At 36.1% G+C, this 16,647-nt stretch overlaps 1 long non-coding RNA gene across 1 annotated transcript; it reads left to right on the forward strand.

Moving 5' to 3' along the window:
• The first annotated feature begins 81 nt into the window (after positions 1-81).
• On the forward strand, positions 82-5,439 carry LOC109363810. Its single transcript, XR_002109635.1, has 2 exons — positions 82-122; positions 4,739-5,439. It is a non-coding gene; the product is annotated as an uncharacterized LOC109363810 (long non-coding RNA).
• The last annotated feature ends 11,208 nt before the right edge of the window (positions 5,440-16,647 follow it).

Below are 16,647 nucleotides of genomic sequence, written 5' to 3' on the forward strand. Positions count from 1 at the left end.
GCCGGAAGGGGTGGAGCCTGGCTCCACCTCTCCTAGACCCATTTAAGAGCTGACTGCCCATGGGGAAGGATCTCTTCTGGAGATTTACTCTGCTGGAGTTTTGTAAGTGAGCCTAGGATACGGTAAGCATCCTATCTTTTCCACTTTGGTGTAATAACTGTGCAACCAAGCTCTCTGCTACGTCTCATAACTGTAACATCTGTCGAATCATTGATTGTACCATTTTTTAGATCAAAATTACAGCACATAAATCAACTCTTAAGGACATATATAATAATATTGAAAACTGAAAATGTTCATATAGATCTGTGAAAGATCTTAAATTATCATTTGGAAATTATTAAAAAAATTGAATAACATTTTTTAGAATTTTAAAGCATAGCTGTGAACAACTCAAAAAAGGAGAAAAGGAGAAAATTAATATGTTCCTTCAGAAATATTTATCAGTTCCCAGCTTTAGGTTGAGTGAAATGGAAGAACAATATCAGAGGCAGAGCATACTGAATACTTTTCACTAAGCAGCTATCAGAATGGTTGCTGCACTTTCACTGCTTTCTATGGTATGGCACTTCAAGCAAAACAATGCAGTATGCTTTAACATTCTTTCATCACATTTGGAGACTGTTTAAAATATTTTTCTTTTGCTTTTCTCATCATGTTTATCATCTTTCTCATAGTTGGTATTCATTCTGTTTTCTGTCTGTATGTCCAGTTAATGTGCCTGAGCTACATTTCTTTCTTGCTTTTCTACATATTTATAAATTTCTATACATTCTGAGAAGGTTTATTTATCACAGAGAGGAATTAAATTGCCTTTGAGTTTACTGGGCGTATTTTCAGTTTGTTCTTTGATAGTCTGTAACTGTTTGTCCAAAGAACTTCCTAAGGTAGAATCCTCTGTTTCCCTCATGTTTCCATTGTTATTTTATGCAGAAGTCTCTCATACAAAGCTTCCTTTTAAAGCTACAGTAAGTCTCATATTCTGCTACTTGAATGTTGTAGAAAACTGTTTGGATTCCTGTTACATTCTGCTGGTGAAATTTCAACCTTTCAACTATTACAATGGTATTCTGATTTTAATGTTTTTTAGCATAAGTGTGATTTTACTGTAACAGTTTAGTTTTACAAAATTTTACACATAACACTGACAAATATTACCAAGAAAAGCAAAGGCATAACTAAATCGGGATCTTATCCAGCGCATGAATCAGACTGCCACAGCTGTGTCACATACGTAACTGCTTACAGCACATCTAATATGTATACATATCAATTTCGGGGCTATGTATAGGACAATGGAGAATCTGTGTATGATTTCTGTGTTTATTACTACATCCTGATTCTGCTCGTCCTCAGTTTTAGTGAATAAACTGAATTTAATCAAGCAGTTGTAGCATAAAACTGATATAAGTTTTATGTATTAGAATCAGGCTTATTGCTATGACAGATTTGCACTATCCTTTGCAGACTGCTTCATATCATTTTCTTCAAAGGCTTGGACTAGTCATTTCTCATGTGCTTGCACTTCAGGATAATCTTCCTCTTCCCTTAACCTGTCATATTAGATATTTTTTCCTATTTATTTGTACAATAGAAAATCAGTGAGACTATATTCTGTGACTGCTTCTTAACTGGGAAAAATAAATCACTGCCTTCCTAGCTTTTCAGCTACAAGTAGAGATATCCAACTTAATATACAAAAACATCATACAAACTCAATTTCTGACTTACTTGAATGCTTATGAGGTATTAATTTCAATCAAACTAGGGTTTCTCTTCTACTGTTTAATTTTATGTCAACTGTTAAATTTGTTGTTTTATTTTTTATGCTTTATATTCATCTTCATTATGTAAAACAACACAGAAGTACAAACCTACTTGGCAGATAAAGGAAATCAAATTTTACAAGCTCCTTAAAACTCTATATGTATCACAGACTTTTATCAAGTGAAACTATTACAGTCTTAGCTCTTGCTTTTGTTATTAAATGTGTAGAGTGTGTTCTAGTGTGGCCATTATAGGACAACCAATCTGCTGATGTAAATAATTCTAGGCACAATTTAGATAATTTGACGTAAATTTATTCCATTAATTTGGAAGAACCATTACCTGGATGTCAAAAAAAGAAAATGTGTATATCAGTTATTTAAGCCCTTAAGTTTAAACTGAAAAGAGAGAATTCTCCGAATGCTCCCGATATTATCTCTGGAGTGGTTTTGCATGTGCTTTGCTCAATCTTCCTTTACTGAGTTTGCATCAAAAGCATTTGTTTTATATTTCCTTGTTTGCTGGGCAACTGTTAAAAATCAGTTGGCTGTACTGTTTTCCTTAGTTTTTGTTCTTTTCTTATCTTTGGAGACTATCACATATAGGGTAATCAGTCCTGCAGCATATTTTAGTGACAAACAATCAAAGATAGTAATTGGAGGGTGGAGTGAGTTAAACAGGGGGAAGAAAATCTTGTTCTTTTGACTTCCCATGGAAAACATATATATTCCATGAATGTAAATGTAAACCAACAAATTCTTCCTGAATACTTGCTAGAGATGACATCTATATCAATGATTTATGCAGGGGTGTCTGAGAGCAAATTTGAGAATAAGGATCTAATCCCAAAACTGCTTCTATTTCAGCTGATTCTCTGGAGTAATTTTTATGTCAGCTAGAATTGTAACAGACAGGCAATACAAAACAGGAAGGACTGGCTGGTAGACACGATGCTTGTACAGACATGTAGTGGGACCTAAACAAGCTGGGAAATTGGGATGATAGGAACTCATCAAAGTCAACATAATGAAATCCAAAGGCCTTTACCTGGGGAGGAATAAGACTCATGTAACAGCACACATCTGGGCCCAACCCACTGGTAAGCAGGTTGCAAAGAATATGGCCTCTGTACTCGCATTATCTCAGAAATTCAGGGTTTTACAAAAAGTTAATGATGAAGGGACAGGACAGGTTGGGGAGGGAGAGAAGGGGAAGGAAAAGGTAACCTCACTTTAGAAAAGGAAACATTCACCAAGAAATATCAGAGTGCAGCAGATTTTGTACATTGTCTTCCCATCTACAACATGGTCTACCTGTCTTCAGCAGGTACACTGCCTTAGAAAATGTTGGCTCATTGCTTTCATAATAGTGATCTTTTAAATCACTTTTCTAAGGTATTCATAAGTTTACTCTTAGGTTTTTTGCAACCTATTTTTATAATATAGAGAATGATATTACTGCTGTAGTTACATAGCATCAAATGTTTCAGACGAGTGCAAAAGTTTTAATTTCTCTTTCACTCTGATTTCATTACTAATTAACTATTTTTTTTTACTATTATAATTAGCTTTGCACTTCAGAATAAGTAAAAAAAGTAAAGATCTATAAAAAGACTGTTTCTCAGATTATCCTTTTAATACAAACATTTATTTACTACTTATTGTTACTAGACAATAATCACTGTCATTCAAACTATTGTTACTTTTGTAAATGTTTATACAGATATTCGAAATAATCTTAATGTACTTTGTCTCATTTTTAGATATATTCAGATGTGCAATTACTTTTTTGCTTCACAATTCTCTTATCTGATTTATCCAGCTTCTTATTTATATTTGTCCCCTTCATTCATCATTCCTTTACTAACGCATACTAGATAACACATTCTCTGAAAAACAAATTGTACTGGTACTTCCTTAGTTGTTTTTTTAAATGTACTGCTTCTTATTCCCATAAGTTCTCCTGATTTTTTTAACAAGCAATTTAGAGAATCATCTTTACTTTTAAAACTTAATCATACGCCATAGAGGTAATTTTCACAGTACTTGAAGTAGCAAGTTATATGTGATTATGCCAGCATGAGTTCTTGACAGCATTAATTTACTGCTGTGACTCTGTAAGAAGACCTGGTACTTCTTATCATAAACATCACTCCTTGTCTGTCATAATTAATGTATACAATAAGAAAGTGCACTTAAGATTTATGAAGTAAAACTGGTGGTCTCAAATAATGCTATCACTTTGAACCTTTCCCTTTACAGGAAATAAAGAGAACTCTCATTGTCTTGACTCCCAGATTAATTCAGGCTTGTTTGTTTGTTTTGCTCTTTAAACAGGTATTTTTTGCCAAATTGTTTTAGTAGTGATAGACAGTTACCTGCTCTTAAACCCCTAAAAATTTTCCTTATACCAGAGTAGGAGTATCCTGCTTCCTTGTAGGATTGTAGAGCTTATGGTGGAATTCACCAAAAACATATGAATAGAGAACAATCTTTGGGATTATTTTACTTAATGAGTCCCAGATATGATAGATATTTTCTAAACATGGAAGCTGACATAAATTTCTAGGTATTTTCTGAAAGTTGAAGACACAAATCTTTGGAAACCTTAAAAAATGTAATCATAAAAATTTACAGAAGCTACTTTTCAAGGTGTGTTATCATAACAGTGGGACATACTGTAGGACAAAACTGCTGTTATCTGGAGAGATCTTTCATATTGGTGAGTTTCTAGGTAGAAGTGAAGCAACTAAACAAGGATGCAAACATATATCAGACATCACAAAAGGGTAATAGAGAAGGGTGGAAAAAGAAAAATAAGTTAGTATTTTTTTTTCCCTACAATTCTTACTCTTAGAAGTTCTAGATGTATTTGCTATTTAGTCCACATTATAAGGTTTGTTGACTTGCTAATCATTTCTGAGTAGATGCTAATTGATATTGATCTCAAAGCCTTGTTTATTATTTCCTAGAGAACAGGAGGTGATACATCTGGAGTGATTTGTGGTCCTGGAGGCAGAATCAATATATGAAGAAAGCCTGAAAGACCAGCTGTTCTTTGAAGTACTCTGTTGTTAGGAAAGATTAATTTGGAAGACAAATATTAAGAAGTAGGAACAAGATACATATTAGGGGATGGTAATGATAGGAGCTGTGATGGATATTGTTCCCCCCAAAAAAGACAATAAAGACTGGAATTCAGCTCTCCTGCATCCACAGCAGGAGTACTCAACCTGTCTAGATTCCAAGACATCTACAGAGAGTGTGAAGCTCTTCCTTAGCTGTTCTGTAGCTTTGTGGGTACCTAGCAAGAGAAGAAAAGGCACAGAAAACAAAACTCAACTTTTTCATCAAATAGGTGAAACCCTCTATATGGAAAAATGTGTATGGGTTCTGAGTTAAAGAGTATCAGAAATGCGTAAGACTATCTATTCTGCATTTTTCCCTTCAGGGTGCTCAAGTGTACCACTGCCATGCAAGGGACTTAAAACAATATAAAGAGCAAAAAAATGATACTCTCAGCATGGGCTGAGATTTGCCACTGTAATCTGATGCTGAATCTAAGGGCATGAATGCTTCTCTTACACTTAAATGTACTCCCAACACACAACACTGCCCTGAGACCATGATCTTTCCTCTTTGATATCTGTTTTTAAAAAAGTGAAAGAGAGAAGATCCCAGTAACTGAGAGCAACAGCACTAACTATTGCATACTTTATCCATTCAAAATTGACTTGTGGCAGGAACAGGATAAGACTAAAATTTCACTGATTTCTCCTCTTTTTCTTACCTATATTCTAGGAAGAAAAATACTACTTGAGAAATGTAGATGAAGTTCATGGTATTGACTTTGCAGTTCCATTTTTTTGAGTTTGTTTTTTTTCCTGGCTTTGGCTGAGATAGGGTCAGTTTTCTTCATAGTGTCTGATATGGTACCAAATTTTGGATTTAGGGGAAAAAATGGATGTTTTGATTGTTGCTGAGCCACGTTTTCACTAAGACAAGGACTTTTCAGCTTTTCATACTACTCTGCCAACTTGGAGAACTGAGGCACAGCAGAATCTTGTAGGCAACATCATCTGTCCCCAGTATCTGACTCCAAAAAGGATATCCCATACTACATGGCATTGTGATGAATGATGAAACTCTGGGTGTGGGCCAGAGTGACAGCTGCTTGGGGACTGATAGTTGGCAAGCAATTGCACTGTGCATCACTTGATTTATACATTTAATCATTATTATTACTTGTTATTATTATTAACTTCCCTTCCTTTTCTGTCCTATAAGCTATCTTTACCTCAACACAAAAATTTTACCTTTTCTGATTCTGTCCCTCATCCCATTGAGAGGGGGATGTGAGCATACACCTGTGCTGAACTGCTGATGGATGAGTTAAACTACAACAAGGGTGTAGCTAAGGCCTGAAGGGGCACGGCTGCACAACACACAATATTCCCAATTCAAAATGTTAAATATGTTACTAATTATAATCAAATCCTTTGAAAACTGAATACTAAAATATTCTGCGGGCTTTGTGTCCAGTTACAATAGAGAAGAAACTATAGTGAGAACATGTCGTATTCACTTGTATAAATTACAATTAGGGGAGTTTGACCATTGCAGTATGTTTATTAATACCTGTTTAGAAATCAGTGTTATTTTGACTATATGTGTTAGTGCTAGAACTTGATGTTGAGGGAAATTCTATGAGTTGTTAAAGTGCAAAGTCACTGAGCATGTGAGACATACTTCCACAAAAAGCCACTTTCGTGGATGGACAGATTCTGAAGCAAGCTTTCCTTTAGCAGTTCAGGTTAATGAAGGCAAAGACTTCTTTGAATAATTGTAGGTATAATGAAAAAGAAAGTAATATATTTACTGAACAGTAATAGAATGTTTTCTAATAACACTAAGTTTGAAGTATTGCCAAGTCTTTCTTAAGGAGTAATGGAAATCCTACATCAGTATGAATAAGAAAAGATTATTTTCTCCAGCAATAAAATGAAGGATAGAATTTTACTGTTACAAGGAAATTTATACTGACAAGTATACCCATATAATTCATTGTCTGACAAACAACACTGTATTTTCTTGTCTAAAAAAAAAGAATCATCTTAATTTAAGATGAATTGTACTTTACTAGCTGGTACAGACTTTATAGATCACAGACCTAGGTAATGAAACTGATTTAAAAAAAAACAGCTGAGACTTTACTTTAACAGTTACCTGATTACAACAACTTAGTCCTTGATGAAGGCTGCTAGCATTTTTGCAGGATCTGATTCATTTTACAGTGTTAAAATGACTTTCATAGTACCAAGCTTTAAAGTTTAAGTATACCTCAAGGTATTGAAGTTGCTTTACTTACAGGATGGGAAAAGTAATTCTGTCATCCTCTGCTCTGTAAGAATTGTTCTAGAAAATTATGGTCATCTTGGAGACACTTTAATTACTCATCTTATTTGAATAATGTAAAGCTTGTTATTAACAGAAGTAACTTCTCAAAGGGTCTCACATTGTTAGGCAGAATAGGACTGAGTCATTGCAGCACACATTAGTGGAATGATATGATATGTAGAAATTGAACTATTTTCATCTCTCTCACTCATAATAAAGTGTGATCTGAAATCATGGAGGACAAACAGCACCTTAGAAATTACTCATTTTTACACTGAAGGATGGTTTTCGCTGACAGTCAGGAATCAGTGATCTCATTGCCAGGTACTCTGGCATGTCAGAGCAAGCTCATTTCAGATTAGTAATTGTCCAGAAGAAAATTGACAAGTATAGAGGAAGCAAACTATGAAGAAAAAAAAAATCCACTAAAATTCAGAAAACAGAAGTCTTCAAAGAATATTTTCACCTCTTCTGAAAGCTCAGTGATTACACACACAAAAAGATAAATATTTAAGGGAGAGTTCTCAAGTAACAGAAAACAAAAGACCGACCAGATATTTCTCTCTTTATTATTTTTGGTTAGAAAATGCAAGTATGGAATTGGTTTTTATTTGTTTGATAAAGTGCTTTGCTTCTTTCCTTCATCCACTTGAGTTAAAAAGGGCATTGGAATAAAAGCAACCAAATATATACTGATATAGCAATCCTTTTCTTTTGCATATTTTGGTTGTCAGGCACTAATAAGAAACAAAATATATCCATGATCCTTAAAGGTTCTAAGTCATGTGAAGACTGATGTAAATTAACTTAGAATTGGATATTTAATGCTATCCATTGTGATAATGAGAAAATACATGAAAAAAGGTGGATGCAGACAATTGCTCTATTACATTTAACAAGTATGACATGAATTATTAACTTAATGCAAGTTCACTATAGTTGCTAAATAAGGGAGTCATTTTTGAAAAAATTCTTTAAGTATATGTTGGGGGTGAGGGGGGTTCCACTTAAATTTGAAAATGTAATGTTCTTTCCAAATAATAAAAAAAAATCAAAAACAACTACCAAAACAAAGGAGAAAAAAAAAAGTCATTTTAGATGTTGTTATGAATACTGGAGTGTTTCCTCTAAGGAAAGAGTGCTTACTGAAAAGCTTATGATTAGCTGACCAGTTATCTGTTATCAGAATGTGTCCCTGGATTGTAACAAACCAAACCTTCTGATGCTAAAGAACATCTCCATCGGCCTGCTTTCAGAGAGCAGAAAAGCTGTCTTAAGTCACTACTTACACAACAGCATAGTTTTTTAACACAAAACTTACTGCCCAAGGCAAATTTAGATTTCCATCATTGCAAGAGACTCATGAAAATGAAGTACAAGAAACAGACTGGGAACTGAATATGAGATGTCTCTTAAATTTCTCAATAAAGATTAAATTCTCTACTGCATTTTTTGTATATTTAAATCTAGCTTTTATTTTGAATATATTTCCTCAATCTTCTAGCTATTTGTTTTGTCTCATCTGGAGAAAGACCAAAGTGGAATCTCTGTGGGATACTTAAGAGCTGTAGTCTAGTTTCATGGGATAGCAGAAAGACAATGTCTGATATGCAAAACTACAGAAGAACTGATCTTATATTTTGAAGATTAAGATTATTGAGCATTTACAAATTGTTACAACTAGGAAGCACCTGTATGGATAAGAAGGGAGAAAAGAACAAAAAATAAACATGAGAAAGTTAAATGATCTTTCCAGTAAATGTAAGTCCATTGTCATGCTTGTCAGTGAAACACCTAGTTCAGTACTGAGAAATTTACATCTCGTGAGGCCAGATTGCACTTACTTTCTTGAACAATCATATTAGTATTAAATTCATTTTAGAAAAGCAAGAAGTTTTGAGTAGTTAAAGACTCGGCATTAAAATGAAAGAGAAAAATGAAGCACTGAAGCAGTGATTTACACATAAATCCTACCTGGTTGTGACACTATGAATTCAAAGGTCGTGCCTTGGTTCTGAATTCTTCTGATCAGTTGGAGTAATAAACATATTCCTGACAGGAGATCAGTTCTTAAGAATTCTATGCAAAATAACAGAATTATATTTATGCAAATATGAGATCAGATCCCCGGCTAGTAAAACCGGTATAAATAACAAAAGTATCAGGCACTGTACCACACAGTCTATGCACAGGATTATTAAGAGGCAAAATATATCAGAAAAACACAAAAGTGAAATATAGAGCAAAAGAACTGATCAGTAGGAAACCTTTTCCTCCTTGAAAGAGTCTACAATGCAAGTATAATGGGAAAAAGTGAATGTTGAGGCAAAAGTCAGGCACACAAAGGAATTCAGGGAAACAAGCTAAAGTAATAATTTTGACAGGCACTCGAGACTGTTCACACAAGGTTTAACTGCAGCACATCTTGGTAGAAACTGCTCCAAAAGATGGCTTTGTGGAAGATTTCAAACAAATAATAAAGGCATTACATAGATGCTCAGTGTCTTCTGCCTGGCTGGAGAGTGCTGGGGTGGAGAATCGCAGCTATATGCATTTGAACAGACTGATGTTCATTCATATCAGGACAGGCTCTGACATTAAAGTAAAAATGAAGACAACTGTTTTCAAAATCAATGTTACTCTCAGTGAAACAAAAAAATTTCATAACATACGGCTGTATTTTTATTCCATGGAAACACATAGATACATAAGTATTTTGAAAGTAACAGTATTTACATAGCTATATCATTAAACCCAAAATGCTGAAACAATATCAAATACATTACTGGCCTCTGGGAAAAATCCCCTGTAAACACCAAATATGGTATTTTGGCTATTAATCAGGTATAAACAGATTTCCTAAAGATAAGAAATATTCTGCGCTAACAAGTAGCTTACAATATTAATTTGGAAATTGAATTTTATTTTTGTGAATCTTTTACAGGTCAAAATCACAGAAATGTATAGGTTGGAAGAACTCTTGAGATATCATCTTGTGCAACTACCTTACTCACATAAGGTCAGAAAGGACAGATTATATAGGCCCAATCACCTTTTGCACATCTTCAGAGATTGAAGCACACACCTATAGGGGCAATCTGTTCCAATGTTTGATCACACTCGTAGAAAAAAGCGTTGAGCTGGAATTTCACGTTCTTATGATTTGTATCCGTTACTTCCTGTTTAGTCAGTGGGCTTGCTGTGCTGTCTCCCTTGTTCTGAGAAGCCCAGAACTGAATACAGCAATCCAGAGGTGCTATGCTTCCTCTGAGTGCTGTGCTGAGCAGACTGAAAGGATCACTACTCTCAGCTGCTGTCAGTGCTCTTCCAAATGTCACCCAGCATGCTGCTGGCCACTATGGACATGAACTCACATTGCTGGCTCATCACGTTCGACTTGTTCCCCACTAGCACTGCTGGGGCATTCTTTGCAGCTCACTTACTAATTGTTTGGGCCCTAATATATGCAGGTACATTGGGTTTATTTCTCCCCCGGTGTAGACCTTTAGATTTTCTTTCCACTAAATGTCTGTACAAGCATTCTATCTAATAGTCACTCTCCCCAATTCTGTATCATTTGTAAATTTTCTGACTATCCAGGTAATTAATTAAGGTGTTAAACATTAGTGCCCAGTATTGAGTCCTTCTGGCTTGCCTGCAAATGAACTTTATGTTCATCACCACTCCCTGGATCCAGCTACTAGGATCATTTCAATCTAGCTCACTATTCACTTGTCTACCACGTTTTGTTAGTTTGTCCTTCAGCATGTTTTGGGAGGTGGTGACAAAAACCTTGTAAACGTTGACATAAACAACATCTACTGTTTTCCCTTCATTTACCAAGCTAGTCAATTCAATATAGGAGGAAAAGATGTTGGTCAAGCATGATTCACTATTTCTGAACTCTATGGAGACTACTCACTGCCAGCATTCTTGTCCTTCATATATTTAGAAATTGTTTCCAGAGGCTGCCTGGCAAGCATTTCATCATATGTTTGTTTCTGCCCTTCTTAGGGATAGAAGTTACAGTTAATTGTTTTCTAGTGCTCTAGACCATTTTGCAAATGCCACTGACTTTCGAAGATAATCAAGACTGTCCTTGCAATGACATCCCACTCCTCCCTCAGCACTTATAGGTGCAATATGCCAGGCCCTAAGAACCTGTATATATGAGGTTTCTTTAAGTGCTCCCTAACCAGGTCCTCTGCCCAGAAGGTAAGATCTTATTCATTTCAAACATTTCCCCTGGTCTCTGGGACCTGAAATTTCTGATGTCTGGTATTACCAGTAAAGACTTAGGAGTAGAAGGTGTTAAGTACCTCAGCGATGATCCTGACCCCTTTTCCCATAGTCTGAAGAAAACCTCATCCATCTTCCTGATCAGGAAGTCTATAAGCCTTACCCAATAAGGCAGCAAACTTGTTTTTCTGTCTCCTAATCTTTACACATATGGTTTCAACTGGCTCCCGGTCCATTCCTGAGCAAAATTCTACACAGTCTATGTTCTCACATACAGAGTAACTCCCTCTCCTTCTCTTCCTGGTCTGTGCTTGCTAAGGAGCCTGTATCCATCCATCATAGCACTCCAGTTATTTGAGCAGTCCTACTATACGTCCTTGATCCCAAAGATGTCTATAGTGAAAGAAATTGTACTTCAGCTCTATTTGGTTGATTGTTATGTACTTCTTAACACCATCACTCCAGTTTCCCTACCACACCCACAGCTTCTGCTCTTGTTGAGGAATCCCCACCCCCTAACCCTTGCCCTAGCCTCATTGTATTTAGTTCAAAACTTTTCCTACAAAGGAAAGTTGTTGGCAAATATAACTTTATTGCATTTAGTCAAGTGGATTCCATCTCCTTCAAATTGCTGGTGACCCTGAGTCCCAAATGTGTGGGTTTTTTCCATATATTTTCTCTTTAAAATATTGCATGCCAATCTCAAGTGCTTAGAGGCTGTTTCAAGTTGTTCATGTTATTTTCAGACAATACAAGGTGTTTGGGTTGCTTCATTAAATTTACAAGAAGTATGTGCTTCTTATCAGGTTTCTTCTGCAGTATAACTATTTCTCTGTATAAAATATTAACTAGCACAACCTTTAGTTTTAAAGGAGATATTGATTCTACAATTACCTCTGTTCCCTCAGTAAACATTGGGGAGATCTTAAGTATTCATTCCCAAACACTATGTTTCCATTGTGAAAGGATGGTATGCAATTACCACATATAAAGTAAGACCCTCTGGGCAAATCATTACAACTGCAAACTAGAAGAGACATTTGATTTAATACCTCATCTTGATATGATATGATCATTAAGATTACAAAATTCCTATACACAAACTTAAATAAAGGCACTGAAATTCACAAGCAGTTCTATTCACACACAGATTCATCCTGCAATCTAGGTGCAAATAAAACTAAGCTCCTGTCTTTGAGGAATGTAGCCATCTATGGTTTTCTCATCAGAATTAATTCTACCTAAAATGGTAAAAGGATTAGGTTTCCTAATATACCACTTTCCTTCTCTGGTATCTTTATTACAGCCGTTGTACTATTTCCAATAAAGTCAACTGGATACTCCTGTTAGAGTAGCAGATGCATATCATAATTAATTACTTCAGCAGCATTTCTAATCTTTATAAACTGCAATTGAGTGCAGAGTAGGGAGAGTTGGAGGGAACTATGCTTTTACAAAACTTTCAAGTAATTGGGAACAAACTGGTGGCAAAGAGAGTATGCGGCAGAGTGCTGAGCAGCTTAAGACCTAGGGTACTTCAAGTCTCTTGCACATCTTGCTTAACCAGCAGTTGTAGACAGTTTTAGACAAATTCTTATACAGGTAGAAGACCAAGTTGCAAAATACGTAGCTTACACAACATTTTCACTGTTGCTGTAGCAATATCCACTGTCTCCAGGTTACCATCATCTCCAAGCTGTAGAGATTCCACTTAAGCCTGAAACAAGTTTTAGATCCATCTTAGAAAGGAATGCAGGTATTCCAGTGATGCTAAATGCTAGATAGAGCAAATTTTCCTTCTAAGTGAGATGTATCAGGAAAAAAATAAAATATTTTTTTTAAAAAAAGTGTTTAGAAATTGATACTATCTGGCTATTCAAGTGATTTCACCTGGATCTAAATTTGTCAATATTTTTATGAAAATTGGCTGTATTTTTTTTAGAAGCAAACTGTTTGTGAGTGCTTTAAAGAAAATACCTATTTCAAGTCACATGTGTGGCTGTGTTTTATTTCAGTTTGAACTAAGTGTTCTTCATCAAAAAGCTGATTTTCCAATAGAATTTAAAAAGCTCTCAAAGAAGATTAAGTGTTTCTGCTGAAAACACATTACACAAGAAACTATGGCTATTAGCAGGTAAAGGCTAAGGCCAAGAATTAGTGCAGATCTGCATATCAGGGAGTCATCTTCCTCCTCTCCATATCACATTCCTTCTTTTCTTTCCTGCAGTAAGACTTCATGATCTTGAAGGTCTTTTCCAACCTGAGCAATTCTATAATCCTATGATTCTATTCCTTACTTTTCTCATTCATACTAATCATGCCTGTTTGACAGATGGGTACCAAGTATTAATTTCATAGGTAAGTTTTTTTAAAGAGTGGAAACAAAACTTTAGTTAAAACTGTCATTTATTATGCTTACCTTCTCTGATCTGATACACATTAATAGCTGCTGGTACCTGAGTAGAAATCATGTTATGTATGATTTGTATTTACTGATTTTTTTTGTGACATTTACCATCAGGAGAAGGAGTAGCTGAACTTTGGATAGAAGGAACAGCTTTCTTTTAAGAAAACTAATTTATTTAAATGTAAAGAGATCAGCATACTAAAAAATGCCTGGAAGTCAAAAGCTGCTAAGGGCTGCTTAGTGTGCTTAAGAAAATTATGGCAGAGTGACTGTACATACAATTCAGCAAGAAGTCTCCACTGCTGTGTCCATTTCCAATTCTTGATAGATGTCATAGGTTGCTTAAATAGGCAGGAAATATCATTATAATGACAGTAAATATGCCATTCCCTCTGTAAGATGCTATCTCTTATGAATGATCTCAGTTTCACCCTGCATAAGTTGTTACAGGAAGATCTGTGTTGCCTGCAGGCTAGAAAACTTGAAACAACCAGAGGGTTAGATTAAGAATGGCACATCCCAATGGCTTGCAAAGTTATCTTATGCAGCCTTCAGAAAAGTGCCTCTAGCACTCAAAATGATGGCCAAGTTTGATTTTCTCCCTCTCTATGGGCTTTAGGCTTCTCTTCAAGTCTTCTGTAAAGGAGAGTTTTGCAGCTTTATTTCTAATCAATTTAAGTGTGAATCATTTCCCTTTATTTGCCCTTTCCAGTCTTAACTTTGTTTGCAAGGACTGGATACTGTATGTGAATCTGCTCAACTGCTATGAGAACTTGCTCAGCTGCTAAGTTCAGCAATGATTTAAAAGGTAGTCACCTATTCCCAGTTACCCAGTTTCCCTATTTTTAGTCTGAGAACTTTGCTTACAAACTTTGTTATTTTAGAAACTTGAATTTCTGATGTCTGTTGCAGCTCAGGGACTTTGCCTAAGACAGTTTTTTCATTCTGTTCCTAGGCAATTGCTCTAGCTGTCAGCACATTGCCAGGTAGCTTGGGCAGCAGCTAGCATCTCAGACAGCTTCTTAATGAAAGACCCATGTTGATCTTTCTATTTATGCATTGTATCATTGACTGATCCAGGACTCACCCTAGACCTGCAAGGTACAATAGATTTGCTTTAATCAGCTGGAGCTCCGAGCAATAAGCAGATAACATTCAGAGTGCAATAGCCCTCTGACATGATGCACACTGCACCATTTTCTCCAAGGAAACAACATCCTACCCCAAACTATGTATATTTATAAATGTAGATTTCTGAAGAAAGCTACTACAAAAATTATAACCTTTAAGCGGAACTATTCTATCTACAGATGAACAGGCAGGTAGGAGATGTACAAGGAAGATAGGCATATTGAAGATGGGCATACAGGATAAAGTATAAGGGGGAAGGGGGAAAGGGGAAAAGGAAGGGGAGAGAGAAGGAAGGGAAGGGGAAAAGGGAGACGGGGAAGGGAAGGGGAGGAGAAAGGGAGGAGAAGGGAAGGACAGGAAGCGGAGGGAAGGGAAGCGGAAGAGGAAGGGGAAGCGGAAGGGGAAGAACTTACATATCCGTTTCAATCTTTGTCATAAGTATAACATTGCTAGATTGCCTGATCGCTAGATTTACAGGAAAGGACAATATGATTGTGTATTACATGTGGATGAGCATGAATAGAACATGGGAAATACTGAAAGTAGTAATATAGCCTATTATAAAGCTTTGATCTAACCAAATATACGTTACATACATAATTTCTACTTTACCATTAATTGATAGAGTTACTATTAATGTACAAAAAATCTAAAAAAAAAAATCTAAAATATAAAGCTTGAAAATAATATCAGAAGGTAGTTTACTACATTTTAATGATTTCAGTTGGATCCATGTGTATGTACAACATGCACCTGTTTAAAGAATAGAATCATAGAACATTGAGCACTGAAAGGGACTCAAAACTATAATCAAATCCAAGTCCTAGCTCCATACGAGAACTAGCAAAAAACAAAAATACATCTCACAGCATTATCCAGATACTTCTTGAACACAAGCAGGCTTTGTGCCATGACCTCTGCTCTCGGGAACCTGTTCCATGCTCAACACCTCCTGGTGAGGAGCCTTTCCTAATACCCAACAGGAGCTGAATGAAGGAAGGATACTGCATTATCTGCCTCAGGATATCTCACAGACACAACAGAGGTGGGATCTATCTCATGCCGGGGTTAATGTGACACCATGGCAGACAGCAAAGCTCAGGCATTAATTGAATACATTTTTGAAAGACTTTAGACATCTGCACTGTGTTAGCTGTTAATTAGGAGGTACTATTATTATCTTTGAGACAGGAAATTATGAGATTTCTTATGAATATCTGTGAGACAACTGCAAAGACACGTTTTGTAATACTGAAGGATTTGGACATAGACTTTAAATGAGGCAAATCTGAGGATACTGAAAGTCACAGTCACCTGGCCGTCTGATTCCCACTGAAATCAGCAAGAACTAGACAACTAAATATCTTTGAGGATCTGAGCTCAAATTCTTACCTCAATGCAAAGAACTGAACAGCTAACAGCACTTGATTTGAATACTGGGTAGAGCTACATCAAATCATAGAATACTCTGCATGGGAAGGGACCCACAAAGATCATTCATTTCAGCCCTTGGCTCTGCCCCAAATTCAAATCCTATGCCTGAGAACATTGTTCTAATGTTTCTTCAACTCTGCCAAGCCACATGCTGTGACCACTGCCCTGGGCAGCCCGTTCCATGTCTACCGCCCTCTGGGGCAGAACCTTTCCCTAACTCCACCTTGCCCCTCCCCTGACACAGCTCCATGCCATTCCCTCAGGCCCTGTCGC

This window comes from Meleagris gallopavo, chromosome Z, assembly GCF_000146605.3.
Source record: "Meleagris gallopavo isolate NT-WF06-2002-E0010 breed Aviagen turkey brand Nicholas breeding stock chromosome Z, Turkey_5.1, whole genome shotgun sequence".
NCBI classification, from domain to species: Eukaryota; Metazoa; Chordata; class Aves; order Galliformes; family Phasianidae; genus Meleagris; species Meleagris gallopavo.